This window comes from Lissotriton vulgaris, chromosome 8 (genome assembly GCF_964263255.1).
Source record: "Lissotriton vulgaris chromosome 8, aLisVul1.2, whole genome shotgun sequence".
NCBI classification, from domain to species: Eukaryota; Metazoa; Chordata; class Amphibia; order Caudata; family Salamandridae; genus Lissotriton; species Lissotriton vulgaris.
The window spans coordinates 1,048,087,838-1,048,114,484 of NC_141696.1; positions in this window are offsets into that span (position 1 = coordinate 1,048,087,838).

The window sequence follows — 26,647 nt, forward strand, 5'->3', positions numbered from 1 at the left end:
TTGTCCTCTCTTCCCCCTGTTTCATCCCTGTTGCTTCTTTCTGCACTTCTCTTGCCTTTTTCTTCACTTCTACTGCCTCTTTCTGCAACCTGATTCCCTTTTACAGCTCCTATGTTGCTTCTTTCTGCACCTCTCCTGCTTCTTTCTGCACCCCTTGTGCCTCTTTCTGCACCACTCTTCTGTCTGCATCCCTCTTCCCCCTTACTGCATCTTTGTTGCTTCTTTCTCCACCCCTCTTCCCTCTTTCTGCACACTGTTGCCTCATTTTGCACTTGTGTTGCTTATTTCTGCTTTTCTCTTGCTTCTTTCCGAGCGTCTCCTGCTACTTTCTTGGCCCCTCTGCCTCTTTCTCCACCCCTATTGCTTCTTTGTGCACCTCTGTTCCTTTTTTCAGTACTTCTCATTGCTTCTTTCTGAACCCCTCATACCTCTTTCTTATCCCTTTCCCTCTTTCTGCTCTCCTCTTCCCTCTTTCTGCACCCCTCTTGCTTCTTCCTGCACTACTCTTGTTTCGTTCTGCACCTCTCTTGATTTTTTTTGCACCCATCTTCTCTCTTTCTCTACCTCTCTTCACCCTTTCTGCATCTCAGTTGCTTCTTTCTGGACTTCTCTTGCCTCTTTCTGCACCCATCTTCACTCTTTCTGCCCCATCTTAAATCTTTCTCCATGCCTGTTCCCCCTTTTTCCCTTTTTGCATTTCTGTTGCTTCTCTCTGTATTTCTCTTGCCTCTTTCTCCACCCATCATCCCTCTTTCTGCACCTGTGTTGCTTCTTTCTGTATTTCTTTTGCTTCTTTCTGCACCCCTCTTGCTTCTTTCTGTCCCCATGCGCCTCTTGCTGCACCCCTCTTCCATCTTTCTGCACCCCTCTTGCCCTGTTCTGTACCTATGTTGCATCTTTCTGCACCTCTCTTGCTTCTTTATGTATCCCTCTTGCCTCTTTATCTATCCCCCTTTTCCCTTTCTGCATCTCTGTTGCTTCTTCTCTTGCTACTTTTTTTACCTCTCTTGCTTATTTCTGCATCCTTCGTGCCTCTTTCTGTACCCCTCTTCCCTCTTTCTTCATCCCTCTTGCCTCTTTCTGCACTTCTGTTGCTTCTGCACTTCTCTTGTTTGTTTCTGCACCTCTTTTGCTTTTTTTCTACACCCTACTTGCCTCTTTATCTATCACCCATCACCATTTCGGCATCTGGTGCTTCCTTCTGGACTTCCCCTGCCACTTTCAGCACCCATCTTCCCTCATTTTGCACCCCTCTTGCCTTTTTCTGCACCTTTTTTACTTCTTTCTCTAGTCATCTTGTTTCTTTGTGCACATCTCTTGCTACTTTCTGTACCACTGCTGCCTCTTTCTCCACTCCTGTTTCCCCTTTTTGCATCTTTGCTTCTTCTTTCTGCACTCATCTTGCTACTTTCTCCATGCCTATATCCCCTGTTTGCAGCTCTGTTGCTTCATTCTGTACTTCTCTCTGCACCTCTCTTGCTTCTTTCTACATTGCTCATGCCTCTTTCTGCACCCCTCTTCTATCATTCTGTACCCCTCTTGCCAATTTCTGCACCTCTGTTGCATCTTTCTGCACTCATGTTGCTTCTTTCTGCACGTCTCTTGCTTCTTTCAGCACCCCTTGTGCCATTTCTGCACATCTGTTCCTTCTTTCTGCATGTTTTTGTATTTCATTTTGCACATCCCTTGCTTCTTTCTGCACCCCTCGTGCCTCTTTTGGAACACCTCTTCCCTTTTTTCACCCCTCTTGCCAATTTCCACACCTCTCTTGCTGCTTTCTGTACCCCTCATGCCTCACTCTGCAATGCTCTTTCGTCTTTCTGCAACTCGCTTGAATCTTTTTTGCACCTCTGTTCCTTCTTTCTGTTCTTTTATTTATTTCTGCACCTCTCTTGCTTCTTTCTTTACCCCTCTTGCATCTTTCTCTATGACTGTTCCCCCTTTTTGCATCTCTGTTGCTTATTTCTACACTTCCTTTGTCTCTTATTCCAACCCTCATCCCTCTTTCTGCATCTCTGTTGCGTATTTCTGCACTTCTCTTGCTTATTTCCGTACTCCTCCTGCTTCTCTTTGCTCCCATCTTCCCTCTTTCTGCACCCCTCTTGCCTATTTCGGCACCTCTTTAGCTTCTTTCTGCACTTCTCTAGTTTCTTTATGCATCTCAATTACTTTGTATGTACCCCTCTTGCCTCTTTCTCCATTCTCTTCCCCCTTTCTGCATCTCTGTTGCTTATTCCTGCACTTCTCTTGCTGCTTTCTGCATCTCTCTTGCTTCTTTCTGCACCCCTCTTGCATCTTTCTCCACACCTGTTCTCCCTTTTTGCATCTCATTAGCTTCTTTCTGCACTTCCCTTGTCTCTTTCTCCACCCCTCATCCCTCGTTCTGCACTCCTGTTGTTTCTTTCTGCCCATCTCTTGCTTCTTTCTGTACCACTTGTGTAGGAGAGTAGGGTCTGCTATCCTATGGTCACCCCAAATTTTTGCTTTTTGCTTCACTGGTTTATGACTTAATGTGGCTGTGGGCCTGCTAATCAGACCCACAGCCTGCTGTTCTCTCTCTAAATTACTGCCAATGCACTGTAGGTGCATTGCGAATTGGAACTGGTTCACCTTATTGGCCCCTGTAACAGTGTACCCTAGGTACCCAGGGCATAGGTGTTTCCAAGGCCTACCAGGGGCTGCAGCATGTATTGTACCACCCCTGGCCTGGCCTCCATATTTGACACAGCTGGCTGATCACTCAGCTGGGGTAAGTTGGTGTAATCACCTCTTACTTAGGTACAGCATGCCTGTGCCTAACCCTAAACTGGACACATATGTTCCTATCAGCCACTCCTATGGAAGGCCTCATCAATCCTGGAGGCAGAGTGCTTGGAAATATGTGAGATGGTGCTCTAGCATGAGCTGAGCCTGTCTGCAGCTGTCGGGAACCACTCCCTAAGCTGTTCTGGGATATTGCCATACCATATACTCTTAAGTGCATTATAATCCTCGCGGTTAAATGCTATCTTTGGTTTGGCTTAATCAAAACATGTTGAGTAAGGTGTCATACGAATTGGAATACTATCCCCTCGACAGTTCTGTCGACGGGGATAGCATTACACCCTTCTAGAGGGACACGACATGTGTGTAGCCTTAACCCCGGTTAAAGTTAACCAGAGCCTCAGCATCACAAAATGGATGCTGCCACCACAGACACGAGTCTGGCCTCCTGCTGCTGACCGAAACTCGGCAGATGGTGGCCTGGACAAAGGGTTTCCTGCCTTGGGAGGTGCGAGCACCACCCCAGACAGGGTTTTGTGTATTGGGTAGGACAGGGCTGAATAGAATCAGACATGCCCGGGGCACACAAGGTGTCCCCGTGCATAGGCCAGTCCAAACCGGTCCTGGGACTTTCCAGACCCAGGGCTGGCGAGCAGCTGGACAAAGGAAAGGGGGTGTAACCGCCCCCCTTCCTGGTTCCTCCCAGAGGAGGGACCTAGTAGGTGATCCACCCCTCAGATTGGGAATAAGAGTGGGAGCAGTGCCATTGCACAGCAGATCATCCTGAATCAACTTTAAACAAAAAAGAAGACTGGACTTCGACATTCTGCTGCTCAGAAGACTGAAGAGAATCTCCCTTGTGGCCTAGGAGTGGCCACCCTGTGAATACAGGCACCAACCAGCAACTCGACGTCTGCTTTGCCGCCGCCTCCCGCCGGAGCCCGAGCCCAGAGCCCGACAAGACCCAGACTCCCAGACCTCTCAGAGCCCGATCCATAGTCCCTGCAAAGAAGGGACCCGTGGAGGCAGCGAATGACGTGGGACCGGACATCTTGGAAGGCACTCGAAAAGCTAACTGCGCAGCTTCTGAGGCATCCTCGATGTTGTGCTTTGGGGACTGAGAACCCCCGAAACCGAGCAGCCCTTTCACCGAAGATCAGCCCCCCAGCATCTCCACGATCTGCGTGGGGCCCTTGTGCATTGTGCCACTCGACGCACCATCCCGGCCACTAGCCACGTGGTCAGCGGCCATCTTGGCGATGAAACCGACAAACTACACAGCAGGTCTGGTTGCTCCAGACCTACCCAAGCTCCTGTGAAAAGGAGCCCTCGCTCTGACCTTGCTGGTCCGAGTGTTAAGCATCTTTCGATTCCTGCGTGGCTTGCATTAGGCAAGGCCTGTTTGCTCTGATCAGGTTGCCGACACCGCCAACAGCGAGAAGCCTGCGTGGGACAGCTCGTGACCGACTCCTGGACGTCCTCGACCCCGGGTGTCCACGTGGCTGCAGAGAGAATCTACCCAACAACGCCTGTTTGCACCCGACATCGCCTGGTTCCAATCTGGTTCCACGGTAGTCACTGGCTAGTGACTTTGAACATTGTCCCCTCTGCTTTCAGGTCTTCACAACTTCAGATCCACCCTTGGATCCACCGGAACTCTTCACATCGAGCCGCCAGCAGCATCTTCAGCTCCAAGCACCATCGACCAGCGTGACGAAACCCGACACTACTTCGACCCTGTGCACCCGCTTCCTGTGGGTGAGGTAACTCAGCTCCGCCGGTGTTCCTACACTGGTACTCCTCTCAAGGGCCTGTGTCTTAAGTTTCAGCGTTCTAGGTCACTCGGAAGGTTCCTAACTATCTAACTTTGTACTTTTTACGCACCATGGACTTTACATTGGAAAGTGCGTGCACTTTGAACACTGCACCCGAGTCCCGCGGGCCTTTCCCGACTTAATCATTGATAGTCTCGAATAGCACCAGCGATTCCCAAGGCCCTAGGCCTGTTCCCATTCCAATTGGTTTCTCTCATACCACTTTCTTAGTATATGGTTTAGGTGGCCCCTAGGGCTCATCCATATTGTGCAACTTTTGTGTATTTTAAACTGTCTTGTGATTTAACGCTTGTGCTTCTGTGCTCATACAGAGTCCAGGGGATTTTATAGTTAATAAATCAATATATATTTTCAATATATATCTGTGTGGTGTCCCTTTCATTTGGTATTCAAGGGGGTTGTGTATGGTATTACAGCTGGCTTCACATGCCTTTCAGAGTTTAGCCTAAGACTGCTTTGTCCACGTTACCACTAGGATAACTGGTCTACAAGGTTGAATTACAACCAATCATCATAAGGGTTGCTTGGCATGGTACAAAGTGATCACTAGAATTAGTGAGCATTATATACCAGGCCAACTTCTCACATTGGTGAGCAGCGGATTGGGATCTGAGCTTGCTGTTGTTTTACCATTACAATCTTTGAGATTATCATTTGAAAGATCATACAGGTACCTGCTAGGTACATATAAAACAAGACTAGTATACTTAAGTTCTACTGAACTTAGTTGTTGTAGAGCAAAGGGAGTAGCACACCCTGACTACAACTACTAGATAGGTTTAGTAGGTAAACACCAGTGTAGGTAGATTGCAACACATCCACCCACACTAGAGCAATGTCTGGAGCAGAGGGTTCCACTGGGAACATCCCTGTTGAGAGTGACCCTCCAAGGGCACCATCCAAATTTGCTATTTTTTCCTTTAAGGAATTAAGACAGCTTTGTGTCTTAAGGGGTCTGAGGACAGGGCCTTCCCCTACCACAGACCACCTTAGAGAGATCTTGGATCAGTCTGAGACTCTAAAGACCTCTAAGGCAGACACCACAGGGGATGCTGAAGGAGGCCATCCTTCAGAGGATGACACTGTAGACAACCCTGGCCCTATCATCCTGGTAGATGAGGAAGCCCCCATCACTGGAGCTCCTCAGGTAGATGAGGAGGAAGAGGAAGAGGAAGAAGAGACAGAGGGGGGAAGCAGTGAGTCAGATGATGACAGAAATAGTCAGGTGCTGGTCAGTAGACTGAACCAGGCTAACGTAAGCCTATTTGGGACTGAATCAGGTAACAACCCATTCAGACCCCCAGGTGGACTTAACCAGAAGCCTAGGAGGAGAAGGACTCACTCAGGTGACTCTAACAACTCCCATGCTTCTAGAGGTTCTCATGGCCACTCCAGAAGGGAGGTGGCTAGCCCTCAGAGAAGGGAACATGAGGCCAAAATGAGAGAGGCTGAGTTTAGGATCCAGAAGCGAGAATTAGAAGTTGCCCTGGCCCAAGAGAGACTTGCTAGCGCAAGACAGCCTAGAGAGAGTGGGGTAATAGAACCCACTGGTGGCAGCAATATCCACAAGGATAAAGACAGGTCTTTTGATAACAGAAACCTGAGTAAGATTGTGCCCCCCTACAAAGCTGGGGATGACATCCATAAATGGATAACTGCAATGGAGAGAGCCTGCAGAGTACAGCAGATCCCTCAGGAGCAGTGGGCAGCAATCTTGTGGCTCTCCTTTGAAGGTAGAGGCTGAGACAGACTCCTCACAGTTAGTGATGGGGATTCTAGAAACTACCTGGTCCTGAAGAGTGCTCTGATTGATGGGTTAGGCTTAACCACTGAACAGTACAGGTTAATGTTCAGAGATACCCAGAAGACACAGACTCAGGACTGGTCTGAATTTGTTGAGTGTGCCACTAAGGCTCTGGAGGGATGGTTGCTGGGAAGCAAGGTTACAGACTATGAAGGATTGTATAATTTGCTGATGAGAGAACAAATTTTAAATAATTGTCAGAACCAGCAGTTGCATCAACATTTGGTTGACTCAGATTTGACCTCTCCCCAAGAATTGGGAAAGAGGGCAGATAAATGGGTAAGAACCAGAGTTAAGCAAAAGAACCAGAACCAGGGTGGTGACCAGAAGAAAACAGACCAGAAGGGTGGGGAGCAGAAAGCTAAAGACCAGAAGTCTTCAACAGGGCCCCAAAATGATACAGAGGGTGGGTCCCAAACTTCCAAGAAGAAGAAGAAAGAAGGTCAGAAGAAACCCTGGTGTAAAACTTGTAAAAACACCTCTCACTGGACAAGTGAGTGTAAAAAGGGTGGAGCCCCCAGCACTGCAGCCCCTAAGGCAACTGCACCCACTAGTATAGCTAGCAGTGCTGGTCCACAAACCAAGGGGGTAGTGGGTATCACTTTGGGAACTGAAGGAGATTCTGACCTAGTCAGAACCCTTACGCAGGCTGTTCTGATTTGCGAAGGGGACATAGATTTGACCCCTGACATAAGTCTCAGTAACCTGGGCAAATACAGACAGACGCCTTTAATTAACAACAAAGTGGCTCAAGCTTACAGGGACACGTGAGCCAGTGTCACTATGGTGACACCTAACTTTGTGGACCCTGGACAGTACATGCCAGGTGATAATTACCTGGTGACCAATGCCAGCAATGTCACTACTACACATAGTGTGGCACTTGTTAACTTTTCCTGGGGAGGGGTAACTGGCCTAAAACGAGTTGTGGTTAGTGCTGATCTCCCAGTTGAATGTTTGTTGGGCAATGACCTGGAGAACTCTCTATGGTCAGAAGTTGAGTACAGGACTCATGCAGAGATGTTAGGGATATCATCACATGTCCTTGCTGTGACCAGGTCACAGGCCAAAAAGTGCCTCTCTGAACCTCAGGTCTTGGATCCTGGAACAATGGACCAAGCACCTTCCAAGAAGAAGAACAGGAGGGTCAAGGCTGTGCCTTCCCAACTGCCTGCAAGTGAGGATCAAGCTTCACAGGAAGCTGGTCTTGAGACCCCTGAAGGAACCGTCTCTGAAGAACTTGAACCTGATCAGGTTGAGTTTCTGGGGACAGGGGGACCTTCTAGGGCAGACTTGGGGCAGGCTCAGTTAACCTGTCCTTCTCTTGAACCCCTCAGACAGCAGGCTGCTGCTGAGGCTGCTGGGAATGCTCAAGGTGCCCATAACGTTTATTGGGATGAAGGACTCCTTTACACATAGGGTAGAGACCCCGAGCCTGGTGCTACCAGGAGGTTGGTTATACCTCTGCAATTTAGGGGTTTCCTTCTCACCTTGGCCCATGATATTCCTTTAGCAGGACACTTAGGCCAGAATAAGACCTGGGACAGGCTTGTCCCTCACTTTCACTGGCCTCACATGTCTGAAGACACCAAGGAGTTTTGTCGCTCCTGTGAAACCTGCCAAGCCAGTGGTAAAGCAGGTGGAACAACAAAGGCCCCCCTGATACCACTACCTGTGGTGGGGGTTCCCTTTGAAAGAGTGGGGATTGATAATGTAGGTCCAATGGATCCCCCTACAGCATCTGGGCACAGATTCATACTGGTGGTAGTGGATCATGCCACCAGGTACCCAGAGGCAATTCCACTTAGGACCACAACAGCTCCTGTTGTGGCCAGGGCCTTACTTGGAGTTTTCTCCAGAGTTGGGTTTCCTAAGGAGGTAATATCCGATAGAGGTGCCAACTTCATGTCAGGATATTTGACAGCTATGTGGAAGGAATGTGGTGTCAACTACAAGTTCACCACTCCTTATCATCCACAATGTAATGGGCTTGTTGAGAGATTTAACAAGACCCTAAAGGGCATGATTAAAGGATTACCTGAAAAGCTCAGGCGAAGATGGGACATCCTACTGCCCTGCCTTTTGTTTGCTTACAGAGAGGTCCCTCAAAAAGGGGGTTGGCTTCAGCCCCTTTGAATTGTTGTTTGGGCACCCTGTAAGAGGACCCCTGTGTCTGGTGAAGGAAGGATGGGAGTTACCTCTCAAAAAGCCTAAGCAAGACATAGTGGACTATGTACTTGGTCTCCGCTCCAGGATGGCAGAGTACATGGAAAAGGCATCCAAAAACCTTGAGGCTAGCCAAGAATTACAGAAAGCTTGGCATGACCAAAAGGCTGTCCTGGTTGAGTTTCAGCCTGGACAGAAGGTATGGGTGTTGGAGCCAGTTGCCCCAGCAGCACTCCAAGACAAATGGTCTGGACCCCATACAATTCTGGAGAAGAAGGGAGAGGTTACCTACTTGGTGAACCTAGGAACTCCCAGGAGCCCCCACAGGGTGCTCCATGTCAACAGGTTGAAGGCATATGTCAGCAGGGAAGACATGGGCTTGCTCATGGCTACAGATGAGGGACAGGAGGAAGAGAGTGACCCTCTCCCAGACCTGCTCACTCAGAACCCTGAGGATGGCTCAGTTGATGGTGTGGCCTTAGGTGGCAGCCTCACTGAACATCAGCAACATGACTGCAGACAAGTTCTACAGGCATACAGGCATATGTTCTCATTGACACCCAGTCAGACTAACTGGTGTACACATGTGGTGGACACTGGTGACAGTCTTCCTGTAAAGAGCAAGATTTACAGGCAACCTGACCACGTCAGGGACTGTATAAAGACTGAGGTGCAAAAGATGCTGGAATTAGGTGTCATTGAGCCTTCAGAGAGCCCCTGGGCTAGCCCAGTGGTTCTGGTCCCCAAACCTCACACCAAAGATGGCAAGAGAGAGATGAGGTTCTGTGTGGGTTACAGAGGACTCAATGCTGTCACCAGGACAGATGCACACCCTATTCCAAGGGCAGATGAGCTCATTGACAAGTTGGCTTCTGCCAAATATTTGAGCACATTTTACTTGACAGCTGGCTACTGGCAAATCAGGTTAGCTGAGGAGTCTAAAGCCAAGACAGCATTTTCTACCCCTAGTGGGCATTATCAGTTTGTGGTGATGCCCTTTGGTTTGAAAAATGCACCTGCCACCTTCCAAAGGTTGGTGAATCAAGTCCTTACTGGGTTGGATGACTTTTGTGCAGCTTATCTGGATGATATTGCTGTCTTTAGCTCCACCTGGGAGGATCACCTGGTCCACCTGAAGGAAGTGCTTGAGGCTCTGCAAAAGGCAGGCCTCACTATCAAGGCAACAAAGTGCCAGATAGGGCAGAGCAAGGTTGTATACCTGGGCCACCTTGTAGGTGGAGGCCAAGTTCAACCACTGGAGAGTAAGATCCAGACCATAAAGGACTGGTCCCCTCCAACTCCCCAGACTCAGGTCAGAGCTTTCTTGGGCCTGACTGGGTACTACAGGAAGTTTGTTAGGAACTATGGGTCCATTGTGACTCCTCTTAATGATCTGACATCTAAGAAGATGCCCAAAAAGGTTCAGTGGACAGAAGTCTGTCAAAAGGCATTTGAGGACCTGAAGAAGGCCATGTGCTCTGCACCTATCCTGAAGAGTCCTGACTACTCAAGAGAGTTCATTGTCCAAACAGATGCTTCTGAGTTGGGAGTGGGAGCAGTGCTTTCACAGCTTAATGTAGATGGCCAGGACCAGCCCATTGCTTTTATTAGCAGAAGGCTGACCCCCAGAGAGAAACGTTGGTCAGCTATAGAGAGGGAGGCCTTTGCTGTGGTGTGGGCCCTGAAGAAGTTGAGACCATACTTATTTGTCACTCACTTCAAGATTCAGACCGACCATAAGCCCCTCTTATGGCTTAATCAGATGAAGGGTGAAAACCCCAAAGTACTCAGGTGGTCCATTTCCCTACAGGGGATGGACTTTACAGTGGAGCACCGCCCAGGGACTGACCATGGCAACGCAGATGGTCTCTCCAGGTACTTCCACTTAGAACCTGAAGACACAACTGGTCAAGGTTAGTCTAATGTCCCTGTGTTTGGGGAGGGGTTATGTAGGAGAGTAGGGTCTGCTATCCTATGGTCACCCCAAATTTTTGCTTTTTGCTTCACTGGTTTATGACTTAATGTGGCTGTGGGCCTGCTAATCAGACCCACAGCCTGCTGTTCTCTCTCTAAATTACTGCCAATGCACTGTAGGTGCATTACGAATTGGAACTGGTTCACCTTATTGGCCCCTGTAACAGTGTACCCTAGGTACCCAGGGCATAGGTGTTTCCAAGGCCTACCATGGGCTGCAGCATGTATTGTGCCACCCCAGGCCTGGCCTCCATATTTGACACAACTGGCTGATCACTCAGCTGGGGTAAGTTGGTGTAATCACCTCTTACTTAGGTACAGCATGCCTGTGCCTAACCCTAAACTGGACACATATGTTCCTATCAGCCACTCCTATGGAAGGCCTCATCAATCCTGGAGGCAGAGTGCTTGGAAATATGTGAGATGGTGCTCTAGCATGAGCTGAGCCTGTCTGCAGCTGTCGGGAACCACTCCCTAAGCTGTTCTGGGATATTGCCATACCATATACTCTTAAGTGCATTATAATCCTCGCGGTTAAATGCTATCTTTGGTTTGGCTTTATCAAAACATGTCGAGTAAGGTGTCATATGAATTGGAATACTATCCCCTCGACAGTTCTGTCGACGGGGATAGCATTACACCCTTCTAGAGGGACACGACATGTGTGTAGCCTTAACCCCGGTTAAAGTTAACCAGAGCCTCAGCATCACAAAATGGATGCTGCCACCACAGACACGAGTCTGGCCTCCTGCTGCTGACCGAAACTCGGCAGATGGTGGCCTGTACAAAGGGTTTCCTGCCTTGGGAGGTGCGAGCACCACCCCAGACAGGGTTTTGTGTATTGGGTAGGACAGGGCTGAATAGAATCAGACATGCCCGGGGCACACAAGGTGTCCCCGTGCATAGGCCAGTCCAAACCGGTCCTGGGACTTTCCAGACCCAGGGCTGGCGAGGAGCTGGACAAAGGAAAGGGGGTGTAACCGCCCCCCTTCCTGGTTCCTCCCAGAGGAGGGACCTAGTAGGTGATCCACCCCTCAGATTGGGAATAAGAGTGGGAGCAGTGCCATTGCACAGCAGATCATCCTGAATCAACTTTAAACAAAGAAGAAGACTGGACTTCGACATTCTGCTGCTCAGAAGACTGAAGAGAATCTCCCTTGTGGCCTAGGAGTGGCCACCCTGTGAATACAGGCACCAACCAGCAACTCGACGTCTGCTTTGCCGCCGCCTCCCGCCGGAGCCCGAGCCCAGAGCTCGACAAGACCCAGACTCCCAGACCTCTCAGAGCCCGATCCATAGTCCCTGCAAAGAAGGGACCGTGGAGGCACCGAGTGACGTGGGTCCGGACATCATGGAAGACACTCAAAAAGCTGACTGCGCAGCTTTTGAGGCATCCTCGACGATGTGCTTTGGGGACTGAGAACCCCCACCACCGAGCAGCCCTTGCACCGAAGATCAGCCCCCCAGCCTCTCCACGATCTGCGTGGGGCCCTTGTGCATTGTGCCACTCGACGCGCCATCCCGGCCACTAGCCACGTGGTCAGCGGCCATCTTGGCGACAAAACGGACAAACTACACAGCAGGTCTGGTTGCTCCAGACCTACCCAAGCTTCTGTGAAAAGGAGCCCTCGCTCTGACCTTGCTGGTCCAAGTGTTAAGCATCTTTTGATTCCTGCGTGGCTTGCATTAGCCAAGGCCTGTTTGCTTCGATCAGGTCGCCAACACCGCCAACAGCGAGAAGCCTGCGTGGGACAGCTCTTGACCGACTTCTGGATGTCCTTGACCCCGGGTGTTCACGTGGCTGCAGAGAGAAGCTACCTGACAATGCCTGTTTGCACCCGACATCGCCTGGTTCCAATCTGGTTCCACGGTAGTCACTGGCTAGTGACTTTGAACATTGTCCCCTCTGCTTTCAGGTCTTCACAACTTCTGATCCACCCTTGGATCCACCGGAACTCTTCACATCGAGCCGCCTGCAGTATCTTCAGCTCCAAGCACCATCGACCAGATTGACGAAACCCGACACTACTTTGACCCTGTGCACCCACTTCCTGTGGGTGAGGTAACTCAGCTCCGCCAGTGTTACTACACTGGTACACCTCTCAAGGGCCTGTGTCTTAAGTTTCAGCGTTCTAGGTCACTCGGAAGGTTCCTAACTATCTAACTTTGTACTTTTTGCGCACCATAGACTTTACATTGGAAAGTGCGTGCACTTTGAACACTGCACCCGAGTCCCGCGGGCCTTTCCCGACTTAATCATTGATAGTCTCGAATAGCCCCAGCGATTCCCAAGGCCCTAGGCCTGTTCCCATTCCGATTGGTATCTCTTATACCATTTTCTTAGTATATGGTTTAGGTGGCCCCTAGGGCTCATCCATATTGTGCAACTTTTGTGTATTTTAAACTGTCTTGTGATTTAACGCTTGTGCTTCTGTGCTCATAAAGAGTCCAGGGGATTTTATAGTTAATAAATCAATATATATTTTCAATATATATCTGTGTGGTGTCCCTTTCATTTGGTATTCAAGGGGGTTGTGCATGGTATTACAGCTGGCTTCACATGCCTTTCAGAGTTTAGCCTAAGACTGCTTTGTCCACGTTGCCACTAGGATAACTGGTCTACAAGGTTGAATTACAACCAGTCATCATAAGGGTTGCTTGGCATGGTACAAAGTGATCACTAGAATTAGTGAGCATTATATACCAGGCCAACTTCTCACAACTTGTGCCTATTTCTGGACCTCTCTTATTTCTTCCTGCACCCTTCCTGCCCCTTTCTACAATTCTTTTGTTTCCTTCTGCACAACTCTTGCTTCTTTCTTCACATCTCGTGCATCTTCTGCACATTTCTTCCTTCTTTTTGTACCCCTCTTGCCTCTTTCTGCAACTCAGTTGCTTCTTTCTACACTCCTCTTGCTTCTTTCTGCACCTCTATTCCTTCCTTATGTATCTCTTATGCCTCTCTCTGTACCTCTCATCCATCTTTCTGCACCTCAATGCCTCATTCTGCACTTGTGTTGCTTATTTCTGCACTTCTCCTGCTTCTTTATGCACCTCTTTTGCTACTTTATGTGCCCCTCTGCCTCTTTCTGCACCCTTCTTGCTTCTTTGTGCACCTCTGTTTCTTCTTTTTGTACTTCTCTTGCTTCTTTCTGAACCCCTCGTACCTTTTTCACATCCCTCTTTCCTCTATCTGCATCCCTCGTCCCTCTTTCTAGACCTCTCTTGCCTCTTTTGCACCTCTGTTGCTTTTTCCTGAAGTTCTCTTGTTGATTTCTGCACCTCTCTTGATTGTTTTCTGCTCCCCTCTTGCCTCTTTCTCCAGCCCTCTTCACCCTTTATGCATCTCAGTTGCTTCTTTCTGGACTTCTCTTGCCTCTTTCTGCACCCATCTTCCCTCTTTCTGCTCCACTCTTAAATCTTTCTCCATGCCTGTTCTCCCTTTTTGCATCTCTGTTGCTTATTTCTACACTTCCTTTGTCTCTTTTTCCAACTCTCATCCCTCTTTCTGCATCTCTGTTGCGTATTTCTGCACTTCTCTTGCTTATTTCTGTACTCCTCCTGCTTCTTTTTGCTCCCATCTTCCCTCTTTCTGCACCCCTCTTGCCTATTTCTGCACCTCTGTTTCTTCTTTCTGCATTTCTCTAGTTTCTTTATGCATCTCTATTACTTTTTATGTACCACTCTTGCCTCTTTCTCCACCCTCTTCCCCCTTTCTGCATCTCTGTTGCTTATTCCTGCACTTCTCTTGCTGCTTTCTGCATCTCTCTTTCTTCTTTCTGTACCCCTCTTGCTTCTTTCTCCACACCTGTTCTCCCTTTTTGCATCTCATTAGCTTCTTTCTGCACTTCCCTTGTCTCTTTCTCCACCCCTCATCCCTCTTTCTGCACTCCTGTTGTTTCTTTCTGCCCATCTCTTGCTTCTTTCTGTACCACTTGTGCCTATTTCTGGACCTCTCTTATTTCTTCCTGCACCCTTCCTGCCCCTTTCTACAATTCTTTTGTTTCTTTCTGCACATCTCTTGCTTCTTTCTTCACATCTCGTCCATCTTCTGCACATTTCTTCCTTCTTTTTGTACCCCTCTTGCCTCTTTCTGCAACTCAGTTGCTTCTTTCTACACTCCTCTTGCTTCTTTCTGCACCTCTATTCCTTCCTTATGTATCCCTTATGCCTCTCTCTGCACCTCTCATCCATCTTTCTGTACCTCGTTGCCTCATTCTGCACTTGTGTTGCTTATTTCTGCACTTCTCCTGCTTCTTTATGCACCTCTTTTGCTACTTTATGTGCCCCTCTGCCTCTTTGTGCACCCTTCTTGCTTCTTTGTGCACCTCTGTTTCTTCTTTTTGTACTTCTCTTGCTTCTTTCTGAACCCCTCGTACCTCTTTCACATCCCTCTTTCCTCTTTCTGCATCCCTCGTCCCTCTTTCTGCACCTCTCTTGCCTCTTTTGCACCTCTGTTGCTTCTTCCTGAAGTTCTTTTATTGATTTCTGTACCTCTCTTGATTTTTTTCTGCTCCCTTCTTGCCTCTTTCTCCAGCCCTCTTCACCCTTTATGCATCTCAGTTGCTTCTTTCTGGACTTCTCTTGCCTCTTTCTGCACCCATCTTTCCACTTTCTGCACCACTCTTAAATCTTTCTCCATGCCTGTTCTCCCTTTTTGCATCCCTGTTGCTTCTCTCTGTATTACTCTTGCATCTTTCACCACCCTTCATCCCTCTTTCTGCCCCTCTTTCTGCCCCTGTGTTGCTTCTTTCTGCACTTTTTTTGCTTCTTTCTGCACCTCTCTTGCTTCTTTCTGCACCCCTCTTGCTTCTTTCTGTACCCCTTGTGCCTCTTTCTGCTCCCCTCTTCCATCTTTCCTTACCCCTCTTGCCCTTTTCTGCACTTCTCTGCACCTCTTTTCCTTTTATCTGCACTCCTTATGCCTATGTATGCACCTCTCTACCTTCTTTCTGTACTTCTTTTGTATCTTTCTGCACCTCTCTTGCTTCTTTCTGTATCCCTCTTGCCTCTTTCTCCATCCCTCTTCTCCCTTTCTGCATCTCGGTTATTTCTTTCTGTACTTCTCTTGCTACTTTTTGCACCTCTTTTGCCTATTTCTACATCCCTCGTGTCTGTACCCCTCTTCCTTCTTCCCTCTTGCCTCTTTCTGCTCCTCTGTTGCTTCTGCACTTCTCTTGTTCGTTTCTGCACCTCTCTTGCTTTCTTCTACACCTGTCTTGCCTCTTTTTCCATTGCTAATCCCCATTTCTGCATCTCTTGTTCCTTCTGGACTTCTCCTGCCTTTTTCCCCACCCATTTCCCTTCTTTCCACACCCCTCTTGCCTCTTTCTGCAAATTTGTTCTCTTACTTCTTTTGAACCTCTCTTGCTACTTTCTGTACCCTTGCTGCCTCTTTCTCCACTCCTGTTTCCCCCTTTTGCATCTCTGTTGCTTCTTTCTACACCTCTCTTGCATCTTTCTCCATGACTGTTCCCCCTTTTTGCATCTCTGTTGCTTATTTCTGCACTTCCCTTGTCTCTTTCTCTACACCTCATCCCTCTTTCTGTAGATTTGTTGTTTCTTTCGGCACTTCCTTTGCTTCTTAATGGACCTCACTTGCTTCTTTCTGTATCCCTCTTGCCTCTTTCTCTACCCCTTCACTCCTTCTGTATCTCTGTTGCATATTTCTGAACTTCTCTTGCTGCTTTCAGCACCTTTCTTGCTTATTTATGCCCCCCCGATGCCTCTTTTTGCTCCCCTCTTCCCACTTTCTGCACCCATCTCCCCTCTTTCTGCACCCTCTTGTACCTTTCTTCACACCTGTTCCCCCTCTTTGCATCTCTGTTGTGTCTTTTCGCATGTATCTTACTTCTTTCTGTATCCCTCGTGCCTCTCTGCACACTTCGTCCCTCTTTTTGCACCCCTCTTGCCTCTTCTGCAACTCATGTACTTCTTTCTACACTCCTCTTCCTCTTTCTGTATCTCTATTCCTTCTTTCTGCACCCCTAATGCCTCTCTCTGAACCTCTCATCTGTCTGTCTGTACCCCGCCTGAATCTTTCTGTACCTATTTTCCTTCTTTCTGCTCTTCTTTTGTTTTTTTCTGCACCCCTCTTACATCTTTCTCCACGCATATTCCCCTTTTTACATCTCTGTTGCTTCTTTCTGCACTTCTCTTACCTCTTTCTTCAACTTTCATCGTCCTTGCTGCACTTCTTTTGCTTCTTTCTGCACCTCTCTTGCTTTTTTTCTGTACCCTTCATGCCTATTTCAACACTACTCTTACCTCTTTCTCCATCCTTCTTGCCTCTTTCTATACCTCTGTTCCTTCTTTCTTCACTTCTTTTGGTTCATTCTTCACCTCTCTTACTCTTTCTGCACCCCTCTTGCCTCTTTTGCCACCTCCCGTCCCCATTTCTGCACTTCTTTTGTTTTATTCTCCACCTCTCTTGCTTCTTTCTACACTCCTCTTGCCCTTTTTCCACCTTTCTTCCCCTTTCTGTATCTCTGTTGCTGCTTTCTTCTCCCCTGGTGCCCCTTTCTGTACCTCTCGTTTATCTTTCTGCACCCCTCTTGCCTCTAACTGCACCTCTGTTCCTTCTTTCCGTACTTCTTTTGCTTCATTCTGTACTTCTCTTGCTTCTTTCAGCACACTTCTTGCTACTCTCTCAACCCCTGTTCCCCATTTTTCAATCTCTGTTGCTTCTTTCTGTACTTTTCTTTCGTATTTCTCCACCCCTCATCTTGCTTGTTGCTCCTCTATTGCTTCTTTCAGCACATCTCTTGCTCCTTTCTGCATATCTGTTGCTTCTTTATGTAGTTCTCTTGTCTCTTTCTCTACACCTCATCCCTCTTTCTGTAGCTTTGCTGCTTCTTTCGGTATTTCTTTTGCTTCTGTCCGGACCTCACATGCTTCTTTCTGTATCCCTCTTGCCTCTTTCTCTGCCCCTTCACTTCTTCTGCATCTCCGTTGCTTATTTCTGAACTTCTCTTGCTGCTTTCTGCACCTCTCTTGCTTATTTCTGCACCCCTCATACCTCTTTTTGATTCCCTCTTCCCTCTTTCTGCACCCATCTTCCCTCTTTCTGCACCCCTCTTGCACCTTTCTTCATGCCTTTTCCTCCTCTTTGCATCTCTGTTGCATCATTCTGTACCTCTCTTTCTTCTTTCTGCACCCCTCTTGCCACTTTCTCCACCCCTGTTCCCCTTTTTTCCAATCTCTGTTGCTTCTTTATGCACTTTTCATGCCTCTTTCTCCACCCCTCATCCCTCTTTTGTCACCTCTATTGTTTCATTCTGAACTTCTCTTGCTTCTTTCTACAACTCTGTTGCTTCTTTCTGTACTTCTCTTGTCTCATTCTCCACCCTTTTCCCTCTTTATGTACCTCTGTTGCTTATTTCTGCACCTCTCTTGCTTCTTTCTGTACTCTTTATGCCTCTTTCACTCCTGTCTTTTCTCTTTCTGCGTCCCTCTTGCCTCCCTTCATCCATCTTTCTGCACCTCTGTTGGTTCTTTCTGCAATTCTTTTGTTTCTTTCTGCACCTCTCTTGCTTCTTTTTCTATCCCTCTTGCCCCTTTCGTAATCTCTGTTGCATCTTTCTACACTTCTCTTGCCTCTTTCTTCACCCCTTGCCCTTCATTCTGAACCTCTGATGCTTCTTAATGCATCTCTCTTGCTTCTTGCTGCACCCTTCATGCCTCTTTCTACACCCCTCTTCCCTCTTTCTGAATTCATCTTGCCTCTCCGTGTGTACTTCAGTTCCTTCTTTCTGCGCTCCCTTGTTTCTTTCTGTACCTCTCTTGCTTCTTTCTACACCGCTCTTGCCCATTTCTCCACCTCTCTTAATCATCTTAAACTCTGTTGCTTCTTTCTGTACTTCTCTTGTCTCTTTCTGCACCCCACTTATCTCTTTCAGAACATATGTTGCTTTTTTCTGCATCCCTCTTCCCTCTTTCAGCAACCCTCTTGGTTCTTTCTGCACCTTTGTTCCTTTTTGTGTATTTCTTTTGTTTCTTTCTGCATATCTTTTGCTGCCTTCTGCATCCTTTGTGCCTCTTTCTGTACTAATCTTCCCTCTTTTTCCACCCCTTAAATCTTTCTCCACCTCTGTTTCATCTTTCTGCACTCATGATGCTTCTTTCTGTAGCCCTCCTTTTTCTTCCCATGCCCCTCCTGCCTCTTTCTGCAACCCTCTTGCCTCTTTCAGCAACTCTGTTCCTTCTTTCTGCACTTCTTTTGCTTTTTCCGGACAACTCTTGCTTCTTTCTGCACCCCTCTTGCTAATTTTTCCACCCAAGTTCTCCCTTTTTCCATCTCTGTTGTTTCTTTCTGCACTTCTCTTACCTCTTTCTCCACCCCTTATCCATTTTTCTGTAGCTCTGTTGCTTCTTTCTGAACATTTGTTGCTTCTTTCTGCACCTCTTGACCTTCTTTCTGCACCCCATTGCTTCTTCCTACAGCCCTATTGCCTCTTTCTCTACCCATTTCCCTATTTCTTCATCTCCGCTGCTTCTTTTTGCACTTTCCTTGTCACTTTCTCCACCCCTCTTCCTTCTTTCTGCACCCGCCTCTTTTCGCACGTCTATTGCTATACACCCTGTGCATCTTTCTGCTCCCTTCTTTCTGCACTGCTCCTGCCTCTCTCTGTACCTCTATTCCTTCTTTCTGCACTTCTTATGTTTCTTTCTGCAATTCTTTTATATATTTCTGTACATCTCTTGCTTCTTTCTCTATCTATTTCTGTGGAGGAGTGTGGCTCAATGGTTAGAGCGGCAGACCCTGATGCAGAGTTCTGGCCCGGGACCAGGGTTCAATTCCCGCCTCTGCGGGTCTTGGGCTCAAGTTCCTTGGACCTGATAATTCTCGCCTCAGTGCCTATTCTAATCATGGGCCCCATTCTGCAACGCTGGGCAATAGCTTGCTTAACCTCCACTCCCGCCCCAACAGCGCTAGGATGCCTGGCTTCACCCTGGGGGTGCCCAGGAGTGGACACATCACAGGGAAAGCCAGGAAGGGCTCCACAGCAGTATGAGTAATAGCACCAGGAAACCGCTTGATGGCAGTGCGCTCTACAAATACCTTGACATTTACATTTACATCCCTCCTACCTCTTTCTCTAGCCCTCTCCCCTTTCTTCATTTTTGTTGTTTCTGTCTACACATCGCTTGCCTCTTTCTCTAACTCTTGTCCCTCTTGCTGCACTTCTGTTGCTTCTTTCTGTATCTCTCTTGCTTCTTTCTGCACCCTTTGTGCCTCATTCTGCACCCTTTTCCCCTCATTCTGCACCCTTCTTGCCTCTCTCTGCACTTCCGTTCCTTCTTTCTGTACTTCATTTGTTTCTTTCTGCACCTCTCTTGATTCTTTCTGCTCCCCTATTGCTTCTTTCTACACCCCTCTTGTCTCTTTCTCTACCCCACTCCTCCCTTTCTTTATCTCTCTTGCTTCTTTTTACACTTCTCATGTTTCGTTCTGCACCCCTCTACCTTCTTTCTGTACCTCTCTTTCTTCTTTATATACCTCTCTTTCTTCTTTCTGTACCTCTCTTGCTTCTTTCTACACCCTGTGTATCTTTCTGCTTCCCTCTTTCTGCACTGCTCTTGCCTCTCTCTGTACTTCTCTTCCTCCGTTCTGCATCTCTTTTGTTTTTTCCTGCACTTCTCTTGCTTTTTTCTCTACCCTTCTTTCCTCTTTCTACATCTCTGTTGCTCCTTTCTGTAGTTCCCTTGCTTCTTTTTCCACCTCTCTTGCTTCTTTCTGCAACCCTTGTGCCTCTTTCTGTACCTCTCTTCCCTATTCCTTCACCCTTCTTGCCTCTTTCTGCTCCTCAGTTCCTTCTTTCTGTACTTCATTTGTTTCTTTCTGCATCTCTCTTGCTTCTTTCTGCTTCCCTCTTGCCTCTTTATCTACCCCTCTTCCTCCTTCTTGCATTTCTGTTGCTTCTTTCTACACTTCTCATGCTTGTTTATGCACCCCTCTTCCCTCTTTTGGTACCTCTGTTGCTTCTTTCTGCACTTCTCTTGCTTTTTTCTCTACCTCTCTTGCTTCTTTCTGTACCCCGTACCTCTTTCTTGCACCCCTCTTCCCTCTTTCTGCACCCTTCTTGCCATTCTATATACCTCTGTTCCTTTTTTCTGCATTCCTTTTGTTTCTTTCTGTCCCTCTCTTGCTTCCCCAAAATAAAAAAAGGGTCAAAAAATCAATTTCCCATAGGAAACTTTAACACGGTTACAGCTCCAACTGCTGAACATAATTACACCAGATTTGGCAAAAAGGTAGCCCTTGGTTCATAAAGAGACCTTTTTTACATGGTGTAAATCTATTCAGTAGTTCCTGAGAAATCCAAAAATAGAGGTCGGAAAATCAATTTTCCATAGGAAACTTTAGACACAGTTACAGCCGAAACTGCTGAATGGAATTACACCAAATTTGGCGCAAAGGTAGCCCTTGGCTCAGAAAAAGACCTTTTTTAAATGGTGTAAATCTGTTCAGTAGATGCTGAGAAAATAAAAAATAAAAGTTCAATATTTAGAGGCACTGCGATGCGCTCACTCTCCCGATCACAAGCTTGATTCTAATTGGCTATCAACACTCCAAAACAGGAAATGTTGGCAGCCATCTTGTGCCTCGGTAACCAAGGCACAAGAAAACAGAAAAAGAAATGCAAAGGGGCAGGATACAAAATCACGAGGGGCACACTGCCGCCCCACAGCCCCGTGGACCGCCACCACCTGGGGCTTCTTTTATTAAAAAGATATATACCTGTGTGGGGGGCTCGAGCCCCCCCACATGCCCCGAGAACCACCACCTTCCCGGGGCACTAATATTTAAATTTGGGGGTTCTCAGATGTTGGGAGGCGGGGCAACGGGGCAACGGGGCCTCCCTCCTGATGCCTGTGATGGCCCTGGGGATTGCCAACCCAGGGCCAGCTCCTGCAGTGTCCCAGGGTGCCCACCCCCGGAAATTGTACTTTGCTATGGCAGGGTGGGAGCTGTGTGGCTCCCGCACTGTCAGACTAAACTGTGGTTTGGATTTTAGAAGAGAGAGCAGGAAACCTGCTCTCTCTTCTAAAATTCAAACCAGATTGCTTTGCCACACAGGAGCTGCATCTTAGCAGCTTCCCTTGTGGAAAAGCAATGCCAGCTCCCGCAGGAGGTGGGGAGACGGCTGGGACCATGGGGGCATTGGAGCTCCCTCCACGGTCCTCAATGAGAGGCCAGGCCCCGGGGGATGGGATCCCATGGGGTAAGGAGAGGCACACAAGGGGGCCACGCGGCCCCCTCGGAAAAAATAATTATTTTAAAAATCACACAATGGCTGGCCCTGGGAGATGGGGTCCCCGGGGCCTGAGAAGAGGGCCAAGTAAGCCCCCCTCCATAATGATAAAAAAAGATGGCATTGCCATGGGGGATGGGGTCCCCGGGGCCCAGAATTGACCATGGGAGGGGGCCCACGCGGCCCCCTTCCTGTTAATATATATATATATATTTTAAATAGGGGTCAGGCCCTGGCGGATGGGGTCCCCAGGGCCCCAAAACAGTCAAAAGAAGGGGGGCCACACAGCCCCCCCTTCCAAAAAACAACTCACGATCATGCCCGGAAGCCCCACCCCTCCCAGCAACACTCTGCAAACGTGCCCTGTGGCACATTTTAAGTTGGGGAATTAATTTTCTTTCAACACTGGGGGTCCCTGGGGAGCCAACTAGCCCACCTGGTACCTCCAGTAAGCACCACAGGGCTGAGCTGCAGAGTGTTGTTCCAGGCCATGCCCCTTTGTACATCTCTCTGCAACCAGCTCTGTGGCACTTACTGGTGGTACCTGGTGGGCTAGTTGGACCCCAGGGACCCTCAGGATTCAAGGGGAAATTATCCCCCAACTTAAAACAGGCCTGGGGTGCATTAGCACAATCGTGAAGGAAGGGGGCAGGCCTGATGTGACGTGTGCCAACACTCCCTGTGGCTCATTTTAAGTTGGGGAATTAATTCTCCTTCAATGCTGAAAGGCCCTGGGGGCCAACTAGCCCACCAGGTACCTCCAATAAGTGCCACAGGAGAGGTGGCCCAGGCCATGCCTCTTTTTATACCTCTCTGCAACGCAGCTCCGTGGCACTTACTGGAGGTACCTGGAAGTCTAGTTGGACCCCAGAGACCCTGAGAATTCGAGCGGACTTAATCCCCCAACTCACAATGCACCAGGGGGCGTGTTTGCAGAGTGGTGGAGAAAGGGGGCATGACATACCTCTCACCAATCCCACTGCCTGGGGCTTCCTGGAGGTAAAAGGTAGGCTAGTTGGACCCTAAAGGACCCCAAGCAGTGAAGGGGACTTCAATCCCCATCCAAGAGCATGGCCTGGTACGAGTACGTAACAATAGTGCTGTGTGGGACTGACTGGAGGTAATAGTTTGGGAAGTTGGTCCCCAAGGATGTCCTCGGGGGCCAACTACACCTCTTGTTACCTACAGTAAGTCCCACAAAGTGGGTTTGCTAAGATGTCTTCGGAGGCCATGGCCCCCTTTCTCTACACTCTGCAAATGTCCCTAAGGGATCGGGATGACGTCCAATTTAGTCCTGAGGAAGTTTGGGGGCCAAGAATCCCTCCTGGTACCTCCTGTAAGTCCTATGCAGCGGAATTCATGAGCGTTGGTTGTATGCCCAGCACCCTTTCTCCACTACTCTGCAAATGAGACTACTAGTTAAAGTAGCATATTTCTGCTCCTCTGACTTAAAGGTAATTTTAATCCTCCTGCTCTAATATGTACTAGGGGCTTACAGAGGAGGTCATGCTAATCACAGGGATAGCCCAACACATATTGTCCCCTTGTGTTTGTAGGTGTTTTCACTGTATTCTAAGTGTCTTTAAAGCATAGCACTGGCTTCCGGCCTGGTTAGTTAGAGTCAGTTACCACCAGTACCCGTCAGAAAACGTTGTGGGCACAGGACGATTTCGCAAAAAGGCCTCTTTCTGCTCCTCTGTTGGTTCTTTTTGCACATATCTTGCTTCTTCCTACACTTTTCTTCACCTTTGTGGACTTCTGTTGCTTCTTTCTGCATTTCTTTTGCTTCTTTCTGTGCGTTTCTTCTTCTTTCTTCACATGTCGCATCGCTGTAGGCATAGTTAGAAACTAGCATTTACAAAACTTTGAAATTCACTTAAAAAATCCATAGGTTTCAGGCACGTTATAGTTAGAAATTAGCATTTAAAAAAACCTTTGAAATTCACTGAAAAAACCATAGGTTTCAGGCACGCTATAGTTAGGAATTGGCATTTAAAATACTTTAGAAATTCACTGAAAAAACGATAGGTTCAGTTGGATATTTCACTCGTACAAAACCATAGAAATTCCCCTGTTATAGTTAATTCAGCTAACTATAACTTGCGCCCCTGCAATGCACTGCTGATGATGTTACATATTACATCACTCATGACATGGTCAGTGAAATCAATCATTACATCACTGATGACATCTCAAATGACATCACTGATGACATGCATTGCTGCCACTTCCCGGTTTGATCATTCTAGGTGGGGATTTTAACTATTTACAGAATCCGGTTTTAGACTCATCTTCAGGGGTCCGTAAACAAACAAAAAAAAACAGGTAGGGGAAGCATTAGTAAATGTATGAAAAATCTAACCTTCATAGATAGCTGGTGGATAAGATACCCAAATAAAAAAGAGTATTTGTGGTACTCCGCAAAATACAACTTGGCCGCCAGACTTGACTATTTCATAATCTCCAGGAGTTTTAAATCTGGCCAATTGTACTTATCCACAAAATAGCTTCTGAGACCACGCTTTATTTAATCTTGAACTATCTGGAATCGGCGGGGATAAAAACATCCTAAAATGGACATTCAATAGTATGTTACTGGAAGACGAAGACTGGTGCAAGAAAATCCAAAGGGACATTGAAAGCTACTACCAGTTAAATAGGAAAACAGCCTTAGCAGAGAATATATGGGAGGCATTTAGCCACAACCAGTGGGGTCATCTCATCTAAGCAGATTGCACCCAGACGTGCGCAAACCATAGAAAGGAATCAACTGGAAGTTAAAGTCAAGCATACGAATGAACAATATTTAAGGGCCAAAAATAGTAAGAATACATTGTCATTAGTGTCTGCTCACCAGGGGATGCAAGATTATTACTACACCAAAGTGTATACAGCTAACTTGGCTTATCTTCATAGAGTGTATGAAGAGAGTGAGTTTACAGGTAGATTTTTAGCCTGGCAAATAAAAGATAAACAGGTCCAGAATAAAATACATGCACTGGCTAATAACTATACTAAAATTTGCATTACAGACGAAAAGGCAATACAAACGGAATTTGTAAAACACTATGACTTCATCTATTTTGTAAGTAAAGAGGCGGAAAGTCGGAAATTAGATTCCTTTTTAACGGACAGTCAATACCAAAATTAACCCAAATTTAATGTACAAAATTAACGGCTAATGTTTCAATGCAAGAAATTGAAGGGGTGGTTCAGTCAATGGCTAATGGTAAGGCAGGCGGGGAAGATGGCACACCAATTGAGTGCAAGCTAAAAAATGAACTTTTTTTTGCTAGCTAATCTTATTTTACAGGGTGGGGAAATACCTTCCTCATTCCGAACATCCGTGCTTGCGAGTTTTTCAAAAATAATAAAGACAAGGAAGACATAAATTTATATAAACTCCTCAGTCTATTGAATACAGAACAGAAAATCATAGCTAAATAATTACTAGTAAATAGAATTAGCAACTGTACAGGGTCAATAATACACAAAGAACAATGTGGATTTGTTGCAGGCAGACAATTATCTTTTAATATTACTTTTTTTTAATTGAAGCACTGGATTATTTTACTCAAAATAAAATCCCAACTCATATTATGCTTCTGGATGCCGAAAAGGCTTTTGATCTTGTGTGTTGGGAAAGTCTGTATTATTCATTTCACTTGCTAAATTTGTTTTCCTCCTCAGCTGATTGCAGCAATCTCCAAATGTTATGAGGGAGCTATGGACAAGACAGGGCTGCCCTCTTTCTCCTCTTCTTTTTGTGTGCTTTATAGAACCCCTTACCATAGCTATTTGCTCCATTAGCAGTTTAACCCTTTTACCGCGCGCAACATCCGCCATGGTGTGGCAGTTTTAGAGAGAGGGCGGGGTCGCATCGGCCAACGCACTTGCCCAGCACTAGCCAGGTAGAGCTCCTGATGGCCATTGCCTGACAGAAGCAGCGAATGGGTTAACATCTCCAATCCAGATATGACTAACATCAAACTTTATGCTGATGATTTTGCTCTTTTTTTAAAACCCAATAGTGAAGTGCAAAATCTAATTTTTAATCTGTTTTGGGAATTTCAATCCATTGGTGGTTATAAAATTAATATGTCAAAGACTGAGATCCTGCTTTGTAATTGTACATCATACTCACTATTGGCAGAGCTAATTCCACTGGTTAATACCCAGACTAAGAGATATTTAGGTGTGTATATTTCAGAAAATGTTAATGATCTTTATGCCTTAAATTATGTTCCTCTTTACAATAAAATAAAAGATAAATTAACAAAATGGAAAGAGCTCCCAACATCAATAATAGGCTGAGTAGCCATAATTTGCATGACGATTTTACCATTATGTAATTTTCTTTTCTTAGCCAGTCCAAATGCGGTTCAAATGAAATTTTTTAAGGAGGTAAGGGGGTTTAATTTATGTTTTCGTCATTATTATTGGCAAATAAGGTGTGTAGTCTTCCAATAGACACACTTTGTAGACCTGAAAGAGTATTATTATGCTTACTTTGCACATACCATATACTGAACGATGAAGGTTTTAAATATTAATAGATACAATATTTTTTTAGATCTAATTCATAAAGAATATCTAATCCAAGTTTTAATGCTTTTAATGAAGACACCAAAGACAGTTTGATATAAAACCTTACAATGGAGTTTCATGTGAAAGAAACAGCTTTTTGGGCAATGTATGACCCCCAATATAAATGAAGAAACTTTCCTCTCTGATAGATATATAGTTCAAGACCCAATACCAGATCCAGCGAATATAGCTAACTGGCAAAGTCAGGGCTTCTATGTAAAAGGAGATTTTCTATTGGGAGATTGGAAAACCTGGTCCAAAAT